We start from the raw sequence: 24,542 nt of genomic DNA, 5'->3' as shown, positions 1-24,542 counted from the left end.
ATTGTCATTTGAGATGTCATCAGTGATTTCATCAGTGATGTCACTGACAATGCCATGAGTGATGTAACATGTGAGTTCATAAGCAGTAAATTGTGGGGGCGTCGTATGCAGCCATGGCCGCTGCAGGTAACAGCAGTGGGGCGGTGGGGCAGTGGGGTTGGGTGAGGGGGATTTCGAGAGAAGACCATGAGGGAAAAATAAATAAACAATTAATTTTTCCTCGCGGTCGTCGTTAAATTTATATGTAGCCCCCGTAGGAGGAATTACAGAAACTTTTGGGGTTGAGATAGTGTCGTATGCGGACGACACGCAACTGACTGTCACCCTTACACAACCTGAGAAGCAAGGCGCCTCCAACTTTGCAGCATGTATGCAGTAGGTGGCACTCTGGATGGCAGACAATTGCCTACGATTGAATGGCAATAAAACGGAGGTACTAATCATAGGCAAAGCTCCATCAGTATGGACTTCAGCGTGGTGGCCGGAAGAGCTGGGTGATCTACCCACACCTAGCCATTAAGTAAAGAACCTAGGGGTCTGGATAGACAAAAACCTCACGCTCGACCACCAGACCAAACAGGTAGCAGGAACCTGTTTTGGGATACTACGAGTACTCAGAAAAACGCTGGACCTCATGCCTGTATCAGTGCGCCAGACCATAGTACACAGCCTAATAACATCTAGCCTGGACTACGGGAACGTTCTGTACCTTGGAGCCAACGAAAAAAGTCTTTCCAGACTCCAACGGATACAGAACGCAGCGGCCCGTCTGATCCTACAATTACCCAGGAGAGCGTCATCAAAAAAGCCCTGAAAACCCTCCACTGGCTCCCGATCAGGGAACGGGTGACTTTTAAGGCCTTATGTACAGGTCATCGCATCCTGCATGACAAAGGTCCGAGATACCTTCACGGCCTTCTGCAATGGTATGAACCCACCCGACAACTGAGATCATGCGGGACAGGACAGGTGCATGTTCCGAGGGTTCAGACAGCCAAAATGGGTGGGAAATCCTTCAGAGTCCAAACGGCCAAGAAATGGAATCAACTGCCAGTGGAACTGCGCACTGAACCTTCTGAGTCTAAATTTAGGAAAGACCTGAAAACAATACTATTCCCCAAAAACTAAAACCGCAGGAAGCATCAGCAACGAACAACTTAATTAGCATTTACAGCGCGGGGACACACTTGCTAGTGTAACCAGGCGCTCTACAAAATACTAATAAATAAATAAATAAATAAATAAAAATCCCCCTTCACCTAGTCCCACCGCGCCAATGCTGTTACCTGCAGCGGCTGCATGTATGATATAGTTAGCTGAGATAACTATAATTGCTGAATTTCTATGGTTTTATACGAGTGAAATCTGAGCCTAACTATAACGTACCTGTAACGTAAATATATATTTATTTCAAGTAACAAAGGTTAACGTGGAGTTACAATTAGGCCTTCTAATAATAAAAATAAGCTACAATTTTAAATCCAAAAAGCACTTAATTTCACCAGTTATATGTAAGTGAACCAAAGTATACCAGAGCTTTGCCATCTGCTCCTCCGATTATGCAGCATGAATGACCAATTGTGAAAGCAAGGGTTATTCAAATTATCATTATCAGATTTCCTGCACACAAATACAACCACAACCTAACCAAATATGTTTTATATAAAACGTATGTGGTAAACAATCGTGTAAGAAATGATGGACTGTGGGTTATATAGTCTGGTAAATATATAACTTGCTAAGACAATAGTAATGAAAGCAGCAAAATGTATAAAAACAAGACTGCATCAATTGCAATGAACGTACGGCCAGGCTCTAACAAACTAATAATGCAAAGAATGCAGCTGTCTTGTGTCCCAGTGGTCACTAAGTAGGTTTTTCACAATGCAGAATTGTAATGGGATATTTTTCAGGGGACACCAAAAATGTAAATGTTCTTAAAAGATCTGAAAAGCCGGATATGTAAATCCATTTGAAAGCATCTGCTCTATGAAAATGTAGAATCTGATGGAAGATCTGTAAATCAGGCAATAAAAACAGGGACTGTGCTTTCAGAGCTTCTCTCCTTTTTAGGACTCCCCTTGATTCTTCACAGGGATTTGGGGATGCAACACCAACCACCCTAAGTAATCATCACACTTTTCTTTCAGGACACAGGTTTCAGTGCCTGACATCCTATAACTGCCACTGCAATACTAGTTATCAATAGCTTTCTACCAATCAGATCATCGAGAATCGCATTAGATGAACAGAATTAAATGCATCATCCAACTGGATTTGTTTTTTTACTTCTTGATTCCCTAATTCTCCACAGATATCAATCTCCAGAGGATCTGTAGATTAATGGTTTTGATATCATAATAATTTAACAATTCGAAGTACATCCAGCATCTTTTTGTAACACCAATATCTCAAAAAATATGGAAGTGCGCTACACCAAACACAGAGAAATTGTAGTCCGAAAAAAGCTTTATTTTCATGCCACGTTTGGTGAAAATGATATAAATGGACATAATAATACATATTCATACTCCTCCGTGTCAAAGCTGGTGTGTCTCACATGCAGATTGACCGGGGAATAGACCTCACCTCTCCTGGACCCTGCTCAGGAAGATGGAGGCCCCGCTCTGTCCGTCGTTGCCTCTATGTAGGACACCGAGTCAGGCCTCCCCCCTGAGTCGGTGTCCTACATAGAGGCAACGACGGACAGAGCGGGCCTCCATCTTCCTGAGCAGGATCCAGGAGAGGTGAGGTCTATTCCCCGGTCAATCTGGATGTGAGACACACCAGCTTTGACACGGAGGAGTATGAATATGAATTAATATGTCCATTTATATCCTTTTCATTTGTTTTTTTCACTTTTCATATTCACTATAGCGGTAGCAAATTATTCGAACAGAGGCCCTGAAGAAAGCCTAGGGACATTATTCCCCCAGAGCCTGAAACATGTTGGCCATTTTTGGCAGTCTAATATTTGTTTGAGACTGCCGTTTCTTGCACTGTTCTTGTTTTTAATTAGAGGGTAAAACAGTTCACAGAATAAAATGTTCATTTGTCTGTTTTTGCCACTCTATTTTAACTCACCACATTTTTCTTTTGCACGGCACTGATTCCCATATTCACTCTGTCTACTTCTTGGTCAGCACAGTGATTGTGGGCTAGACTCACGGACTCCTGTTAGAGAGTGGGAGTGGAGATGTTCTTGATGATCTAGAGACAGCCCGCCCCACGTCCATGGATGACCAGATGAGAATATAGATCATTATAAAACATTTGATGGGAATCCATTTTTTGAGTCTCACTTATAATCACCTGTGTTCTCGATCATGGTTCTTTGCTGTGTACTTCATGTTTAGGCTCATCAGGAATTTCAGTATTCTCTATTGATTTAATTACAATAGCGCCTATTGAATGGTTGAATAGATCCATTGATTTTAGACCCTTGGTTCTCTGGTTGTATTACAGTTGTTACATGGGGATACGAACCAAAGCAGGTCTCTAAACATCCCTTGGACCCTCCTCTCTCTGTGTGTTGTTATGATGACCAATTTACTAACCTACATCTAAAAAAACGGTCCAAGTGAGATATTGGTGGGAGGCCCATTTCTCAGCAGGGCAACGGAGTAGAGGACTCTGTGGCCCTGACGGAGATGCCCTCCTGACGGAGATGCCCTCTACTGAATTTAGAAATGACTGCCAAGCTGATGGTCATTTCTAAAGAACTGGCAGAAACTGTCGTCATTGCTGTTTCTGTTAATGCTTTTCACAGTTCATGCAGGGCTCTGTCAACATGCTGGAGCCTTCTACCAAACTGTTTTCTTTTTTATTTTCAAAATGAAAACCCCAAAGTGGGATTTTCTTTTTAAAAATAAAACATATAATGCTGTTCCACACCATGAGAGTCATCTCACATGGTGAGAAGAGCATTTTCTGTTATTTACAGTCCCTTTTGCCAGGGTTTGCCTGGCGCTGACGGACAGTAAAAAAAAAGAAAAGAAAAGAAACCACCTATATACCCGCTGATCCTAATTGGATGGATGGACATATAGCCAATTCTCCCACGGCCCTTACTCTGTTGCCCCGTTGGAGAAGTTTGGCACAGTGTGTTGGAGTAGTCACTGCCATAGCCGAACCTCAAAATGCTGTGGATTTGGTGGACAGCCCTTACAAGCAATGTCAAACCACGAAAAAACACATGCTGAGAGGCTGAGTTGATGCCACTCTTTCTCTGTGTATTTTTAAAAGGTACTTTTTTTAACAATTAATGATATGGGGTCCTCTAGACACCTAAATCTGCCTATAGATAGATCTAAAACTTTTTTCAATTGAAGGTTAGATTTAACCAAAATTACGCAGTCATTTCTGCAGACCGTGTAATATGTGTCCGTGTATGTGTTTGTAAGTGCAAATGTGGAGTAACCAGACATACACGTTAAAATTCAATCCAATTCCCAGAAGAACTACTACACTATAAGTGCATTGCTTTGAATGGAATCATAGCTTTTAAAATGAGATATATCAGAACACTGAATTTAGACAGTGCTGAAAATTGCATCAGATGCACAACCTTTAGTGCAGAAATGGTAGAAAGTACATTTTAATACAGAAGGCTCTGCCAGACAACATAAATATTCCCCTCTTGACATGCTTTGCATTGTACAGTTTCAATTTCATACATCACATTGACTTTTCTTTCAATTTTCTCTGTGGACTTCAATATGCACATCAGCATAGTTGAAATATTTTTCCTCTCCCGGAAGACCAGAACAATAAAATAAAATATCAGCAATGCAAGCAATAGGCCTTACCTCTTTTATCATTTGAATGATCCTTTAAGTCATTTCAAGCAACATCAGAAGCCGCACTGGGAAATTTGTTTTTTGCATATCTTTTCTATCAGAGAATAGAACAAAAATACAACATTTTATTAGATGTCTTGGGTTGTAATGCAGACTGAACCCTGTGCTGTGTGTGCTTTCATTCTCATAGCAACAGAGCTGATTGAAATAAAATGCCATTGATGTTATACTGTGAACATTTGCTACGTCTCTTTCTGAGTGATTATTATTTTTTACTATTTTCTGCAGATAAACTTATCCATCATAAAAAAGTATTAGGTTTTATGATCCGAACATGTACTTGGATTACAGTTTGGTATTTGCTTTTCACTTTCTCCATGTGTTTCTATCTATTGTTCTTTACCTAAATTAATTTACAAACCAAATTCATTGTAATTAGATAATGAGACTATCCATAATGAATTGATTCTACTTTGTACAGTTTTTAACTCAGATTGTCTTTATGATTAGGATGGTCATTTGGTTGTTGGCTTGCGAGCAGCCAACCCACTAGGGTTACAGTTTTCCAGCTTTGTCTGCCCCCCAACTGCTGTCTTCAGTATTTATTGTTGTCCACCAGTCTGAAGAGACTTTTTCGAGGGCAGTGTTTCTACTGACATGGTTGGCCATTTGCTGAAATGACATTTTCTTTGTGTCTTGATAAAAATCCCCAAAGCTTGAGTTTTGCTTCTGCAGAGCAAAGAAACAGTTGTCTTTGACATGTAAGGAATTTTTGGCCTGCTCATTGGGCACAACTTTCATAATTTACTGCTTTAGTAAATAGTGAAAATCAGGATCGGACTCCCTGGCCATTGTAGACCAGGTTTCCAACTATGGAGGCAACTGTGGTAGATGAGCTGCCAGGGAAGGGGTTATGACAGAAACACCAGCAAACACTCCAGCATGAGGAAAGTGAGCATCTCTCCTACCTCTCACTGAGGCAAGGAAAACAGTGGTTTTGGAGGGTTTGAACATTCACTGATTAACAGTAGTTGTCCCATTCTACCAATTTCTAAATTACCACATAAGTGTAACAAAACTGTAGGATGCTGGCGCAAGATTGAACACTTTAAGGTAAGTTTGGTTAAGGGAAAAATCTTAAATAATCCCATTTTTTGTCTGCTCATTTCAGACAAAAGAACGAATGCTTTTGTAACAGGATCAGCAATACAAACACCACTTGTGAGCCCCTTGTTTTACCTCCGAGATGTGAGTAGGTCTCTTCTTGAGAGTCTGACCAATAAGAGAATTTGAGGAGAGTAGCATGATCACAGAAGAATTCACAGAGCAGAGTGCTTATTTCCTGCTGCATCTGGATGTGTCATGCCAAATCACACAGTTCTGGCATATGCCATGGCACGCCTGTACATGGAAAATACACATAATTTATAGAAGACTGAGGGGATAATACCTTTATGCAGGAGAGACAGGGGTGAATGCCAATTCTGTATTAAGAACTTTCTTAACTGCATGTGGATTTGTGACATAGAGTGAATAGATGTCTCACAGAAGACAATTCACTCCATACCTTATCACTACCAATGATCTTTCTCAATAGGGTACGTTATCAACTATAAATGAGGTACTTACAGCCTACAACTAAATTTGAGATGCATAACAGTCAGAGAAGACCCATCACAAATATTACCTTGTTCCAGATGTGGATTCCTGAGGATTGACAGCAGTGTTCATATCCAACAGTGGTACTTCTCTCCAGAGGTTGCAACACTCCCATCATCCTAAAGAATGAACCTTACTGGGAGATTCTCACACCTGCTCAACCTCTAGAGAACATAAAAGTCCCAGGGGCCTCATTTATGAGGCCTTGTGTCAGTTTTGCGCTTCCGATGCGTCACTTTTTGTGACGCATCGGCGGCGTAAAACATTCCTCCTGTTGCACACTATTTACAAAGTGACGCATCTAAGCAGATGCGTCACTTTGTAAACCCCTGCGCTACATTATACCTGCGTCAGGTATAATGTATGCAGAGGGGGCTTTCCCCGCAAAAAGCCTTGTAATAGTGAGGCAGTGAAATCTATGAGATTTCACTGCGTCACTTTTAGGACGCTGTTGCGTCAAAATCTTGTGCCTGCCTTACAGCAGGCGTAAGACTGACGCAAGCCCTTTCACATGGGGCTTTCCCCATGTGAAAGGACGCATTGCTGGAGTTGCGTCACTGTTGTGACACACTCCAGCAATGCGTGACTTTTGCGCTTACAGATACGTCAGAAATACTGATGTATCTGTAACTCCTTGCGACATGATGCGTCATACTGTAAATATGACGCATTGTTAGTGTCGCAGGGAGAGCGCACTGAAAAGTGACGCATTGCTGCTTTCACGCAGCGATGCGTCACTTCTCATAAATGAGGCCCCAGATATCTAAAGTTTATCACTGTGCAAAATCTTAGTGGGGAGTTCACAAGATGCCTTTATAAAATGAACTCTTTAAGAAGGCAAAAACTGTCCCAGCCTGAATGACTGCCACAGTGAATTATAAGAATGCATTCACTATAACTAGATATTAGGCTCTTGTCATCTGCCCTTCTTTTCTTAAATAATATATAACACCTATATTGAACGTTTCCTGGACTTTGACCTGCTGAACCACTTGTGCTAAAACTTTATCCAGAGGGTAGAACCTGAGTGCTGCCTACTTCCTCCTGCATGGGACTTACACAAATCCTTCTGAATCTTAGCTTGCCTGCTGTGCATCTGCTTCCTTGTCCAGTGTGAAAGTTCTTAGCTAGCTAAAAGAAATGTTGCACTAGCTTTTATTACTTTCTGCATTCTCCTGTTTCTTCCTTTCACTCATCGTTAGCCACCTCCTGTTCATGTGGGCGAAGGAGCCACGCCCCCTCGCCTTTTTCCAGAGAGGAAGAGTTTCTGTCAGGCTGAGTAATGGTCAGCCTGACATTCTTACTCAGGTCAGGCAGGGCTAAAAGTGCTTGACCCCGGCTGCCTGAGCTGTACCTTACTGGGCTGAGGATTTCACAGCCCTGTGTAAGTGACTTCCTCAGCCTAGCAAAAATGCCTCGAGGCTCTCCCCTTCATGATCAGGGAGAGTATCACTGACTGCCTTGGGTCTGGGCTCTTCAGTTTTAACCCCTGAAGTGCCCAGGGCCGAGTGTCAATCAGTGACTCGTCATAGAGTAGGATGGGGTCAGCTGTCTCACTGATCCCATCCCACTCTTTGACGAATGAGAGACTGCATCCTTCCCTCATTGACTGACTTTAGGTCAATCAATGAGGGAAGGCAGCAGTCCCAACCCTCCTGAGACCTCCGAGGATGTAGGACAGGTAAGTTTTATGTTTTTGCATGTTTGGTGCATGCATGCTTGTATGTATAAATGTATGAATTTGTTGTGTGTTGTGAATGCATTTGTGTGAGTGAGAGTGAATGCCAGCCGGTCCCCCTCCCTGCCAAAATTGCCAGGCCACCACTGCTCATGGTGGCACAGCTCCCAATTGGTTCATTCTCTTGTCTGATCCTGGGTCTATGGTTGCCTATTCTGAGTACAGTGTGCTTCTGGAAAATTGCCTGTGAGACAGATGCAACCCTTCAAATCTGCAAACCTCTGCTGTACATGTATGTAGGTACATTGAGACGCTGTCTCATTCCTATGAACCTATCAATGATACTGTTATTCATCTGTTTTCCTTTTTGATCCCATAATTTGATGTTTTTGACAACTAGGTTTGCATACACCTATGAGTACTAAGCAGGGCCACTGGAATTATGTGATTGTGTGGCCACTGTGATTTTCGCATAAATGTAGATTTGACAATTTTGCCAAATAATCCATCATCTGCCGCCTAATTTCCAGATTTTGAGCCCCAAAAAATTGTTTCTAGCTCAAGCGGTTCAAAAGTTACTAAAAATGCGACATGTTGCCACGCAGTGGAAGGACCTTTGAAAAGCTGGACTTGTCACCTTTCTGGTGCTTATTGATATGTTTGAAAGTTAAATTGGTACTAATGTAATGCAACTAGGCCCAGAAAGTGTTGTCAAGTTTAAAAATGATTAAATAATGAAGTAATACTATTACAGAATGTGCCTCATTATGCTGCATAATTTACATTTTCTTGCCACATAATTTACTCAACCATGCAGCATAATTTGGCTCTCTCTTGACCATAATTTCAGTGGCCCTGGTAATAATAGATAAAAAGTATACTGTTTAGGCAGGGAGTTTTTATACCTTCTGTTTTGTTTATATATCACTAGAGCTTTCTAGGAACATACAATTGCGCACCAAAATACTGTAATTGTGCTGCATTGCTTTGATAGTTTGTCTGTTTTGCTTATAGTCTGTTAAAGGTATATTACAAGGTTTACTAGCATTAGGCCATCTTGATCATTAGAGAACTGTTCACAAGCATTATGTAGTATCCATCCACTGTACCTGATGTTAATATTGTACAATGTTTACAAGTGCTCTGCTTATGTTCAGTGCCTCCGCCTTGAGAATGCTTAATCTCATAATGAGAGTACTAACTCTAATTAAGAGTCCTATATATGGAGAATATTCTTTGACATTAACTATTGTTGGTGCTCTGAGTAACCCTGGGCGTAGTTCGCGTAGTAGCGAACTGCATATTGCACTGTGCAAAATGCTGTTCGCACTGATTGCACAGTGCCGGATGTTTGTCCGCACTGTGCAATCATTGCAAAACGCATTTTGCTCAGTTCAAGTGGTCGTTTTCTGCCGCTCAAGCAGATTTGTACTCGAGCGGCAGCTTTCTCAACGCAGACTGGTAGTTTCTTATCGCGAGTGGTCGTGAGCATACGCGACCACTCGCAATGAGAAACCTGGCCACCCCACATTGAGAAACTCGCCGGCAGGTTTATTTTCCACGCTCGCGCTCGGCAACTTGATGTTGCTGATCACGAACGAGGAAAAAGTTTTGATGGGATGTTATTTTGTCGCTCGTGGTCGCCAACTTGACGTTGAGGGCCATGAGCAGGCAAAAAATGCCCGCTACGCATGTTTGCACTGTGCTACGTGCAATTCGTGTAGCGCGTAGCTGCATAAACTATGCAAGCGTAGCGTAGTCCTACGCCCAGGGTTAGCTCTGAGCGCCCCAAATTGTTCATAAGAAAATACTTCAATGGTCCATGCCTCATGAAGGTCTGATGATCGAAATGACAATCCTCAATCTATTTTTCAGAGCTTAAGAATTGTCAGGACCAGGGGGGTGGCTTGACGCCCGTGGTGGATGGCGGCACCGATGTGAGGCTCTCCCAGACGGAGCGGACCGGCCACGTTTCTAAGCCACCATTCTCTCTCTGATAAGGGCTCACGATCACCGGAGGAGGCGCTGACAACCGGGGCTCATTTTCGAACTTTCCTGGCAACGAGCATGCTGTTTTTCCTCATGACGTACTTCTCCCCTTATCTGCACTGAGCACGACTGCCATCTTGGGCGCTCCGTCTATTACTTTATTGGATGCCTGGTGAGAATACTGCTGCCATTTGATTTTAAATACATTCTACTTTCTTCTGGATTTTTTCTTTTTTTTATAAAGATCAAAGGAAAAAGAGAAAGGAAGTCTGTCAATGCCCTTCATATATGAGGAAGCTGAAGAGGCTTTGCTTATGAATTTCAACCAGTCATGATATGGCTGCCATTTTGTACTTTTACACCATTTCTGTCTCAACTATTTTGCTAGATATTTTAGAAATGTTATTCGTGTCTAATGTGCTCAAGTAATTTGTGTGAAACATCTCCAGAGCTGCTCCTAGGGGAAATGTTTTGTTCCTAGCCAAGATGTATCCCTCCTTTATGCTTTACAGATTTAACCGCCATTTTGGCAGCATCAGATACTCTTCAGTTAAGTTCTTGAGGTGACTTAAGAGGCTCATTCACTTGATTATAAGGGAGGACTCCTCAGATTACCCTCTTTTGATGCAACTTTAAATTTTTTCCACTTCACAAGCAGCTTGACAATACAATATTCTTTAATACAGCTTTGTATTTGAAAATAAAAATCTGCGTATTTGTAACTTCTTATGGGCAGACTGAAAAAACTGGGCCCCCTATGCTTCGCTCCTCGTAGACCTTTATTAAAAATTCAAAGATCTTCACAGAATTTTCTATAATGGAGGACTCTTTGGCTTCTGCTTCCAAAACCGCTTCATCTCCTTGCAATAATGTTCCTTCATCAGTTAAAGCTACTACTAAACTTCTGAAAGAAAGATCCTCATTCTCCTCTGAAATCTTCACCTGTCTCTATAGATATGTCATTAGAGGAGATATGTGTGCTTCGTCCCTTCATGGAGGAAACAACTACTAATCTGCAGTTTCTGACAGAAACTGGTCTCAAAAGAATGATTGCCTTACCTCTGTGGGACACATTGTCTCCTCTTATGCGCACACAGATGAGAAAGTCAATGTCCTTCAATCTCAAGTCTCCTCACTTGAACGCCCTGTAGAAGATCTTGAAAATATAGAAAGAAGAAATAATCTTCATATTTATTTTCTGCCGAAGGGCGCAGAGGGTTCAGATCCTCTCTCTTTTTTTAAATCATTTCTTCCAAAACTACTACATCGACCAGAAGAGACATCACTTAACATTCAACGTGCTCATATTCTTGGCCACCAACGCACAGATATAGCCTCTTCTCGAAGACCAAGAGAGGTTATCATGTACTTTCTTGAATATACAAATCTACTGATCAGGCTCCACATTATTATTTTTCGCTCAAGATTATGCTAGAGCCACAGCAAAGAGAAGCAAAGAAATTCTTAACATGAGACCGTATCTCAGAGCAATGGGAGCTCAATACGGCCTTTTTCGTCCATTCCTCTTTAAGGTTACTTATAGAAACAAGACTATAACATATGAAGAGCCTATCAAATTGCAGAGCTTCATCAACTCCTGGAAGGCCAGATTCCATGGATCTCTCTGGGGCTACATCATCTCATCATGTTTGATGTGTTTTCTCTTTATTCATACATGGTCACAATTTCTTCTATGTCACAGAGTTCTAGTTTATGGTGTATTAACCCATTGCTGTTCACTTTTTGCCATATTCATCTCTCATCTAGTCTATTTTTTATGTCATCCTATTCATAAATTCAATTTATTTATTTATTCTTTTTTTCCTCTTATATCAATCGCTCTTTTTTCTCCTTTTCTCCAAGGTTATCCTTGTTTCTTCTTGCCATATACCCTTGCCCTTTATGAAGTGAAACGATGTGGCCCGTCCCTCTCCTACGTTCTGTCGAGTCTGGGCATGCCGTCCTATCCATGTGGTCTCACCCCCCCACCTTACTATGATGTTTTTAGTTGTAGGTATGTTGTTTTTCTTTTGTTACCCTTCTCTTCTTTTTTCTCCCTTTCCTCTTCTTTTTCCGCTCTATTCCATTTTCCAATATACGTCCCTTCTTCTTTTCTCTTTCTGGTATTTTACCTCATTCTCATACTTGTATTCATCATTCTTGAATTTCCTCTATCGCTTTAATCTATATTCTCAAGGTTGCATTGTTGCATATTCTTTCTCACACTCTCTGATGCATTGCTTTGACCATCATATTTTTGCTACACTATTCTTGTTTTTATGGCCTTGAAAATTATATCATGGAATGTCAGAGGTTTGAATTCTCCCATCAAAAGACAACATGTATTAACGCATTTATCAAAATTGGGAGCCAACATTTCTTTTTTTACAAGAGTCTCATCTAACTGCCACAGAATCTTTGAAATTGAAGAAAGGTTGGGTTGGAAACGTTTCTTTCTCACCAGGAGATGGGAAACGTAATGGTGTGATAACTCTTTTTCATAAATTGATCAATATTAGCCTGCTTTCTCAGCAGTCCAATGAAGAAGGAAGATTCTACTATTTATTCTATTCTAAATTACAAATTGGGGGTGTTCCGGTCTGTTTATTTAATGTTTAATGTAATGCTCCCACTAATGGAGACTCCATGTTTTGGTCATCTTTATCCCAGCAAATTTCATCTTGCATTGATGAAAATGTAATTTTTGCTGGTGATTGCAACCAAGTGTTAGACTCTTTTATAGACCGAAACTCAATGGTTTCTTTTAAACCTTATAAAGCACACAAATTACTTACCCAGATTATTCAGCAATATCAACTCATTCATGCTTGGAGAATTTGTAACACTACAACAAAGGAATTCAAATTTTTCTCCCCACCGCATCAAACCCAATCCCGTATAGACTACTTCTTTGTTTCACATAATATCTCTCAGTCATTAAGGTAGGCAGATATTGGCTCTATTTTAATATCTGATCATGCTCCCATTTCTATTCAATTGGATATAATCCCAAGATCTGACCTAGAATATGGCGATTTAATACTCACTTCTGCTAGATCTCAATTTTACCTCCTCCTTTATCTCTTTTTTAATTAATATTTTTCCTTAAATCGCACTGACACTCTTCACTTCTCTGCCATCTGGAATGTATTTAAAGCAGCTTCAAGAGATTTCAGAATTGATTTCATCTCCGAAAGGCGTAAAAATGCATGCCAAACAACTAATGATCTTCTGGCTGAGATAAAGAGATTTGAACACTCCTATTATTCTACAAAATCCAAATCTTGTCTCTCACAACTCATCAAGGCAACATTTCAATTTAATAAGGAATCTGCTGATAATACTTCACTTTACCTGTTGAAATCTAGTATAAAATTCTATGGAGGTTAGAATAAGGCTGACAAGCTTTTGGCGAACTACTTGAAAATTAGACACAATAAGTTTGATATTGAATCCATTATGGATGAACATAGCATTGCGAACTAAAGACCCAGAGATATTAAATGAATTTCTTCTTTTCTATAAAACACGTTACACACCTGTAGTTACACCTTCAGACTCATATATCTCGCAATTCCTTTCAAGCATTCACAAACCCTCTCACTCCCACCTTGATTTCCACTCCTTAGAATGTAACATCTCACAACATTAACTTCTTAATGCCTTGCAAATACTCAAAAGGGACAAAGTCCCGGGACCGGATGGTTTCACTGTTGAGTTTTTTACACACTTCACTCCAATTCTTCTCCCCACGTTACTCACTCTTTTACACCTTTTCACACATTCAGGAGAATTTTCTAGATCCTTTTTAGAAGCTCTAATTTGTTTAAAACCAAAGGAAGGGAAGGGCTTAAAATATTGTTGGAATTACAGGCCCATTTCACTTGTTAACATTGATCATAAAATCATTGCTAAAGCCTTGGCTATTCGCCTTGAGTTATTCCTCCCTCAACTATTGGGTGCAGAACAATCTGGTTTTGTTAAGGGCCATCTCATCTCTGATAGTAATCATTTACTTTTTCGATATTTTATCGAAAGCCACCCATTTCCCAAATTCTTTAGCAGCTTTTGCCCAAGACGCAGATAAAGGGTTTGATCGAGTTAATTGGTCTTACCTTTTTCACACACTCAAATGGTTTGGTTTTGGCTCAAATATCATTTCCCTGATTTTCATTTTATAATCTAATCCACGAGCAGCCATTTTTGTTAATGGTACCTCATCTACCTATTTCGATCTGAAAAGAGGTGTCCGGCAAGACTGCCCTTTATCCCTGTTCCTTTTTAATCTGGCTTTTTGAACCTTTTTTGTACACAATTCGTCAAAATAATGACATAAAAGGATTTGACACTAAAGACATACAAGTTAAATTAGCAGCATATGCTGATGTTATCTTATTATTTCTCTTCAACCCTTAATCCTCTGTACCTGCCTTCCTACAAGAGGTGGACCTCTTTGCTTCTGTTTCAGGTTACAAGCGCAATAGGGATAAATGTGAAATACTCCCTTTAAATAAATATATCTTTAAAGGCAATTTTAAACCTTCAACATTTTCTTGGAATTCACATCCTATTAAATACTTAGGTCTTTATTTTACCCCTTTAATTCCAACAACTATATCTCTATGAATGGAGAAATGTATACATAAAATCTCTACTCTAGCAACCAAATGGCATCCCTTATATCTCTCATGGTGGGGTCGTCTGGACACTATTAAAATGATGCTTGCCCCGTTAGTTTTATATACTATCTCCAATATTCCAGTTCCCATTCTCGTAATTTTTTTTTTACAAAAATTAACTCCATACTATCTTTCTTTTTATGGAATAACAGAAAACCTTGAATGTCTCTGCTGAGATTAATAAAACCAAAAGTAGAGGGTGGAGTTAATTATCCTGGCTTTCCCACTTACCAAAAATCTTTCCTACTTCGCCAGGGTTCGAGATGGCTATCTGACTCCCCTTTGGATTGCCCTCTATGGGTCAATCTTGAACGCTCGCTTCTTTCTCGTTTAAAGAATTTCTTTCTTTTACTCGTAGACCGCAATCTATTTTTACCCCGGTTTCTCAAGCACACATGTAAACCTCTGGAACCTACTCCAATCACTTCCCCTACGGATCCAGACGGTTTCTTTAACTCCAAATTATGGCACAATGAATCCATTCTGATTAGTGGAAACCTCTTCTTTTGGAAATCCGGGAGCCAGAAAGGTTTAATATGGCCACACCAGCTTTTTAAAAAAAATGAGATCCTGTCTTTTCCTGAGGCTCGCCAGCTTTTTGACCTACCCCCTTCCTTCCATTCCAAGTACAATTTGATTAAACAAGCCCTTTCCAGTGCATATACCCAAGTTTTATCTCATCCTGAACCTTTCCCAGTTAACAGTCTACATACTTTCCTACTTTCCTGCCCTAGGGCTTCCTCTATTTACACTCATATACGCTCGTCACATTCAGAGAGAGTGTAGACTAAGGTTGAACTCTCTTGGGAAGATGATCTTGAAGTGGATTGGTCACCTTCTTTATGGAATAAAATATGGTCCAAGATTAGGAAAACCTCTAGGGCAGCTAACACTACACAAACATTTTATTTTATTTACAACAGGCTTTTGCTTCACTCAGCCGTACTACATAAAAGGCTTGATGAAATACCTGATGCCTGTTGGTCCTGCTCTTCCCCACTTGCTGATTTGAAACATCTACTTTTTACGTGCCCACATGTGCATGCATGCTGGAAAGTGGTGTGGGCTCAAATTAACTAAAATTTCAACTTCAACTTCCCTTTTTCTTTTACACGTTTATTTTTGGGCAGTCTTCACCCATTTGGCACAATTACATCTCCAACAGTAGGATTGTTAATCTATTATTGGCAGTTGCTTTTCAACAAATTTTTTAAAATCGGAAAGATTCTACAAACTTATCATTTGAAGCATGGTGGTATGCAGTATGCTACAATCAAAGATTAGATACTGCATTTGTTCGTCCCATTCATTTAGCCATAAAACTTTTGAATCTATGGTTACCTGTAACAATGTATATTGACTCTAGTGCTAAACACTCTTTCTCCCTAACTCCTATTCAACAAGAAGTTGCTCGACCTCCACGATATTCCGTATTTTATTAATAATAATATCTTAATGTTTTATTATTCTTTTGTTACTATTATATTGTTGTTATACAATTTAGGTGAGATGCACTATTTTATAAATTATTTTGTTATTTTCTGCTTTGTCATTCCAACCTAGTCATGTTTCCATGAGGTTCCATGTGAACTGACTCCCTCTTATTCTTTCTTTTTCGTTTTTCTGTTTATGTATTTATTGTTCATCAGAGCATTGTATTTTTACTACCTGTTTTCCTAATACATTTAATTTTTTTAAGTAAAAAAAAGAATTGTCAGGACCACTTGGATTAATCGGAGGGTCACTTATGCACCAGAGTTATGTTAGGCAACAACACAAATTATATATGGCATTATGCAGCATATTCTTTGGCAGTAATATTGTGATCACTTTGAATTAGAAACATTGCCGAGTTGAAATCCACCAAAAAGGCTGCAAATTATGTGGCAAGTGTGGTAACTCGATAATTATGCAATAAACATCACAGCTGCGGAATTTTATAAACCCACTGGCCCAAACCACAGAACATTGTGTTACAAATATCAATTCATGAACAGTAAGTACAACCAAAAGATTCTAATTACAATCAGTGCAATTGTTACCTGCACATTGGATAGACCAGTTTCAACAATCTCCACTCCACTGGCAGAATGTGCGTATAGCAACACAAAGTGTTTTTTTTTATTTTCGACTTTTTCAAGTACATCATTAAGTAGTGGTGCAAACGAAATAGTCAATTTTTTACATATTTTCAAAATACATTTTCCTATTAAAAACATATTTTTCAAGCTAAGTACCAAAAGGGCTAATATATATTAATATGCTTCCGTATTGCCATCTAGGGGCTCTGGTGATATTAATAAACACATGTTCATATATTTTACTGCCCACGAAATAGCAGCATGGCATAAACCATACATGCAGATGCTCTGGATTTCATTTGCTATTTTTTTCCATCTGAGTTTTGGGATGAGCCATGACTGTTGAGAGGCAAGTCCTGGATTGGGTCATGATGCCCTTCTCCTCGGGAGTAACAGAAGCGACATTGAGTGACATTTGATCGCCTATAACATTGGTATGGTTGACTCCTTGTCTAGTGCCCCTTGACAGCTGATGAGTTAAGTGGATCTCAAAAAGTGACATATTTTGGGGGTTTTGAGCCGTATTTACTTTTAGTTTCTACTGCTGCCTTCATTACCCTTTCTGCAAGAGGTAGGGATGGTAGTGCCAATAAGACCATTCAAGCTTCGCAAATTCTACATCTGACTGCCCTTTATTGTGCCTATACATTTAATACAAGCTTTTATACGATCTTATTTTATTTCTATCGCACTCTGATCTTTTAAATGTTATATAGATTTTTTTTGAGTTTACAGATAGGTTAATCTCACGGTGTTTGTAGAGCACCAACGTGCCACTGAAGTAGGCATTTGGCGATAACCATCAATGACAGAAACTGCAAATACAGATGTGAACAGAGGAAGAGTGTTCCAAAAATACCTCAACTTCAGCTGAAATACTGGACTGTAAATTTAATTTAAATAGCTGACAACAATAAAAAAAGACAGCGATTTCATTCCTTTAGGATCACAATGTTCTCAGTCTACAAGTGGAAGCACACTTTAAATTAAATCAAAATATGAGAAAAGAAAGTAATTTCTTCTGAATCAAACTGGTACTTAGAAACCGTGTTCCTTCTGTTAATTAAAACCTTTGACAACGCTCCTTACAAACAATTTAAAAGAGTTAACAGATCTTCAGTGGAATAAAAGTACCGGAAATCTTAAAACACATAATGACTTATTTTGGACTATTTGGATGGTCTCAAAAATATCTAAGGACGCACTGGTTTCAAAGCAGAACGCGTGATCCACCCCCCTATTATGATATTGAGAATTACATGAATTTTCATTCGTGTAACATATTTAATTTGGCACTGTTTACGAAGCATATAACAATCAACGAAAATAGAACTGGCTTCCCATCGCTTGCAATATTGCGCCTTCCTGCTCCTACAGCGTGCACCTGTGTCTTTCTGATGCACACACATATGTGGCAGTAAATAGCACTAGTTTCGAGCCATATTTATGCACATAATGTCACATAACAGTGTGCAGGTGCTGGGGGCAGGCAAAAAAGAGAACCGTATTTTATATTTTCATGCTGATTTTTTTATTTTTCCAAAAAGCACGATCTGTTGAACAAAAAGACAACGGGGTAAGGATGAAATATTCACGTGGAACGCTGTTTAAATTGCCTTCGAGCTTTTTGAACCACTCCAGAACTGGATGTGAAATTAAAGAAAAATCAGCGGCTATGTTTCTGACAAGATCCTTCCAACTAAAGCGGGCGGGAAGCATGAGGGTTGCAGATGTTCACTTCTAGGGTGTAGCTGTATCTGATGCATGGGTTAGGGAGCTCGTCCTCCAGTTTCCTAAGGCATAAGGATTTATTTTGGTAGTTTATTTTAGGATCTTTGCGAGTACTTTCAAAGCCATTGGCGGCCTCAGGGCGCTATGTATGACAGGCGCGGCTGGCACAGTTAAGAGAGGTGCAGTGGCGGGGCTGAGGGGGCAGGGTAAGCAGCCACGGCCGGTAGTAGGTGTAACTGCAGGGCGGTGACGTAGGGAGGGGCATGGTGGGGGGTTGTAATGTATGGATTACAGACTTTAACAGGTAAATAAATATATAAATAAATAAAATGAATTTCGTTGCGCGCACTGCATCGCATTTGGTGGCACCGGCGTAGCTAGGGGGGGGCGAGGGGGGCGGACCGCCCCAGGCGGCACAGTTTCGGGGGCGGCAGCCTTTATAATTTATTTGGAGACACTCAGTGAATGTCCCCAACTAAATTATAAAGGCCGCCGCAACGGGCCATCAGTGCTGCCTGCGCCTTCGTTTGAAGTGAAAGTAAGCTTAGCTCACCTGCTTGCAATTGCTGCACGCACGCACCACCACGCATAGTAGTGGTAATGTGGTGCGTGCATGAGTCGCGACCGGGTCACCCTAGCTACGTCTGACGTCACCGGGCCGAGGTGCGCAAGACCGCGCTGCCAACTGCAAATGTGAGGTGCGCGCGTGACCTCTGCAGAACACCGATGTAATGCAGAAAACTTAAGATTCCGGTGAGCCTGTTTTCTTTTCTTTAACCAAACAGATGTAATAACTCTTTTGGAAGAGCCTGAGCTGACACTGACTCCGTGACACACTCATCTGTAGGTGGTGCGGCCTCAGCAGGCGGCTTGGCTGCGCTGCCCTGCGGCCATGAATCAATGCCACGAGTCACAAGGGGGTCCTGAACCGTGGCGCTGCCCGGACCATCGGTCTGTGTGGCGGTTGGGGGGGGGGGTATGGGTATGGGTGGGAGACCAGAGTGTCACTCACACTGTTCCCATGACCTGCCTACGACATTTGTTCAATATGCAGGTAAAGTAGAACTGTGCGTCGTTGGCCCTCTATATCTTCTTGGGCAGTTCATATTAGCGCGAATTCCAGCCGAAGATATTTATTGTTTTTAAAGAAGGCTTTCTTTGTTATATCAGAAAGCTCTTTAAAGTAGCGCTAAGAGACTTGCTAAGTGGAAGTCACTGATAAGTCCTATGATTAATGTTCCCACTGGAGAGAGGTCACAGTTTTCTCTACTGGCAGTTTTCACTCTCACCATAACTATTGCCGAGGGTTAATATGCCTGATATACAGAAAGTCTGCCACCATTACAGAACTGTATTGTATGTGGATAGCTCAGTGGGATTCTGCTTTTGTGACAGAGATCTCTTTCTTACTTGTGGTTTCAGCCGCACCTGGAGCTGAGGTCGGGGTGGAGGGTGCTGATTATTTAAAAATGCAATAATAACTTTAAAAGCATCTGCTGCAGAGTTTGACTTTCTTGTTGCACAAATGTGTGATTTCCGATTTTTGTCTGTTTCCATGGACTTCATTGCATAATTTTGGTTGCAAGAAAGAGTCACTTTAGATGTGTCACACATTTATTCACTGAATGTCTCTCATAACTCCACTGAATCTATAAAAATTTCACACACAAGCAATTTGAAACATTAGCAGCTGTGCTTAAATTGGTGTAATTTCTAATATTTATATGTTTACCTTGTCTTTATTGCTTGATTTGCTTGCTATAAAGTTTCACTCATATTTGTGGAAATGCCACTCATAATCACACTGAAATTATGAAAATGTCACACATAGCATTCTGAAACCTTGGCAGCTATGGTGGTGAGGGGGGGAGTATTCTTGGACTAGGCCTGAGCAATCCGGCTGATGGATGAGGACGAGGATCGGTTGCATAAGGGAGACTAGTGGGCTCTTCATCCTGTGTGAGAGTACAGCAGAGAGAGAAGAGGGACAGATGGCAGATCAAGCAGTCAAAGCCTTACCAACCGCGGCAGAAGACTGGCGGGAAGGTGGGGGCAGGGGTGTGCCACTCCCACCTTTTTCACTCCGCCATTCCCTAGTTCAGATGTGACTAACTCTTCCTTCCTTTATGCCCGGCCTGCTGTTAGCTGTACATCAGGTGCCAGCTACGCCCCTCCATGTGCTCAAATCATGAGCTGAACATTACAGGCATTGCCCTGCAACTGCAGAAACATAGACATGGCCGCCGGTTGTACAGTGGGGTGTCGGAGAACATTCCATAAAGTATAGAACTCTGTGAATGCTGGTAATTTCTACGTTTTTATTTCTTTATTTAAAATTTTATACCACACGCAGACGACAATGTACTTACTCTACAGTTTTTTTTTTACAAAAAAATTGTGAGAAATGATTTAAAATAATAATCATACATATTTACAAAGAAATGTTCAGGATGACGTCAGAGCATTTTCAGAGAAGGTAATAACCAAGAGAAATAACCAAGGATTGGGAACACCCAGTGTTGCTCGAATAATTTTCAGAGTGGTGTTGCTGCCATCAATGCTTCATCACTGAACTCACAATGGTGCACATATATCATTAAAGCATGGTGTGTTCGCGCATTGTCATTTATAGACAGCACAATCTCCATTGAAGGGGTCACTTAACTTGCAAAGACATACAGTGTTACAGATAAAACTTATATACGCACAAGCGATGTGTGGAAATCGGGTGTCAATCAATCACACAAACAGGATTTGCATAGCACTACTTATCACCTGTGAGGGTATCTAGGCACTGGGGTATGGGGGCAGTGCTCCTGATGAGGGACGTTAATTGAATAACCTTGTTTTTAGGCCCTTCCTGAAATCCTGCAGGGTGGCAGTCTGTGTGTTCTTCTTTGTACTGCCGGCCACCGGTGTATTAAACTGTGTAGCCTTGGACCGTGTAATGTATGTGCATGTAACTTGCATGATCGAGGTAACTATTAGCGGCGATACTACGTGTCTCTCGGTCCTTTTTCCCCAGCACCCCTCCACCCCCACTCACCCCTCTCCCCAGGGGCGGCAATCTGAGGGATAGCCCCGGGCGCCACAAGCTCTTGCTACGCCGTTGTTTGGTGGTGCAGTGCACACAACGAAATTCGATTTATTTATTTATATGTTTACTTACCTGTTAAAGTCCGTAATCCATACATTACAACCCCCCACCCTGCCCCTTCCCCTCCCCACGTCACCGCCCTGCAGTTACATCTACTACTGGCTGTGGCTGAGGGTAAGGAGGGGAAGTCAACAGACGATGGCATAGGTAAACTGAAATAAATAAAATGATTTATATTGTGCTCGCCACATCACCGAGCCGGCGAAGTGGCGTGGGCAGGTTAAGTGGTTTTATTATTATTTTTTTGTAAATATTTCATATCCCATCGTCTCTAGACTACCTCCCTGCCCTACCGCTCTTACCCGTGCTGGCTGCACCTGATGTATGAATTAGAGATTAGGGAAGATTGTGCAAGTGTGCAGCAGGTGAAGATAAAATAAATGCCTTGAGAAGCAAAACTCTGAAGGCCTGGTTCACAAAGGAAACTTACGTTTTTGAGTAAGTTTACCCTTTTGAATAAGTTTACTTCTTTTGGGTATTCACAAACTGCACTTTGGTAGCAACCAAGGGCCTGATTCACACATTTGGGTGAGTTTACTATTTTTTTTGTTTATTCATGAACTGCAACTTTCATTGTACTGATAGACATTTTACGGCTGTGGAGACTCCGCACATAAAACAATAGACCTCTCATATCTTTTTATGTGTGGAGTCTAGTCGGTCATAAAATTACTATTGGTAAAAATCAATTCCCCAATAATTGTAAACTTACACAAAAGTGTAAGGTTACCTTCATGAATCAGGCACTTACACTTTTATAATAAACAGAGTGCTTGGTTCACATAGTCAAATGTACAATTTTGTGTGCCTTTTTTGGGGGATCCGCAAACTACCAGTTAATACTAAGTTTGCGACTCCGGAGACTCCACAGTCTGGGCAGAGAAATCCACACATAAAAAGATAGGACAGGCCTGTCTTTTTATGTGTGGCGGTCTCCACCACAACTAATTATAGATTTGCCGCATTTGCCACACAATCCATCATCTGCTGCATAATCTGCAGATTTTAACAAGAAAAACTTGTTTCTAACTCAAATGGTTCAAAAGTTACAAAAAATGCTGCACCACATATTGCAACAAAGTACAAGGTCATTTGCAAAGCTGGATTGGTTGCTGGATTGGTCACCTTTCCGTTGCTTATTGCTATATTTGGGTGTTAAACTGGTACCAATGAGGTGCAACCAATGCCCAAACACTGTTACCAAGTTTAGAAATGAAAATTCAAGCCAGAAAAAGGGATTGAGGCTACTATGCCTGCACTGGTAACACAGTCCCTAAAGTATACATATATGTGGGTGCAAAAGGTCTGGGATACAATCCCCTAGATCCCAAAATTAGAAAACAAGAGATTGTTTTACAAATCAGATTACAAAAGATGACCCTGCACACCTCAAAAATAAATAAAGCAGTGTAAATGCTATTTATGCATATGATCACAATCGCTCCAAATGTTCTCCCAAGAATTCCAAAGTCAAATTTCTTCTGTAAGCAGATTCTTTTATTCACAATTGATGATTAAAACCAATAGCCAACGCGTTTCGTCCGTGGCCGGACTTCTTCAGGGTTCAATAAATAAGGAGATCATATATCAAAGATACACCAAGTTTTCAATTTTTCAATTAGGTAAGGCAGTTGGTAGCCATTGGTAGAGTGTCAGCGTCTCGTAGTTCATGCGGTCGTCTGGTAGACGACCGCATGAACCAACTACACTCCAATCACATGCCACTATACAAATACCACACGAATATCCAGGGGCTCAACTAAATACGTACTTCGGGGAGGGGCTAAGACCCCCAGCCGGGGCCAGCTTGAGCACTGGTGGCAGCCGTTAACACAGTCTTTTTTGGCGCTCTCCGCCCCCATAAACTCCTTTTCCATGAATTCCCTCTTTACCAATCTCCAACAGTGCACCTCACCTTTCCATACCCTCCCTCTGATGTACATTGCATTTTTTTATAGGGCTACTCATAGTTCATTCACACTCAGTTCTGTGATCTGCATGGTACACATTCTTTGCAGCAGGCACATTAACCCTCCGCACTACTTTATGATGAGCTAAAACTGTCAGTAGAATACATTCTGAACTCTCACTAGTAGGAACATTAAGTGTTATCTTGACATTTTTATTGTTGCCTGAAAACTGCCTGATGCACAAGGAATTTCATGTGCTATTAAACCAATTTGTTTTTAAAACACAGTGCACCCCACCAAAGTCAACGCCAGGTGTGACTGCACCAGTCACGCTTCCCTAAAGCCAGTCCTTCTCCTAGCAATGGGGCAAGACAAGCATTTTTAGAAATGGGATCAGAGCTACCCTCAAAGCCATTATATAAAGAAAAAGATCTATGTAAGTGGTGGGCTGTGTTTCTCCCATATTCCAGCAAGCAAACTAATTTAACATTTCTTGTAGATGATTTAAGGGAGAGTAGATTTCTCCGCTGAGAATGTTTCTAAATGTTTGGGATAAAATTTCTAAAAGTCCGCAGACACTTATAGGGCATTCATGAAATATTCCAATACTTTCATGGTGCATCAGGAAAGCCTGGCCCTTCTAGGAGAAGATATCACAATCCAGGTCTGGTGGCTCAATGGACTAATGCGTCCATTGCAGGGGCCTGTGTTCAACCTCATGGTCACAGGTTCAAATCCTGGTGGGGTCCACTCAGCCTTTCATCCATCTGAGGTCGATAAAATGAGTACCATTGAGTTGGGTAACAATGAACATCTGTTATTCAGCGCCAAGAGACCTCTGGGTGAACGTGAGCTTTAC

Source organism: Lissotriton helveticus, chromosome 8 (genome assembly GCF_964261635.1).
Source record: "Lissotriton helveticus chromosome 8, aLisHel1.1, whole genome shotgun sequence".
Lineage (NCBI taxonomy): Eukaryota > Metazoa > Chordata > Amphibia > Caudata > Salamandridae > Lissotriton > Lissotriton helveticus.
The sequence above is the reverse complement of the archived record's forward strand: the minus strand, read 5'-3'. Positions refer to the sequence as shown.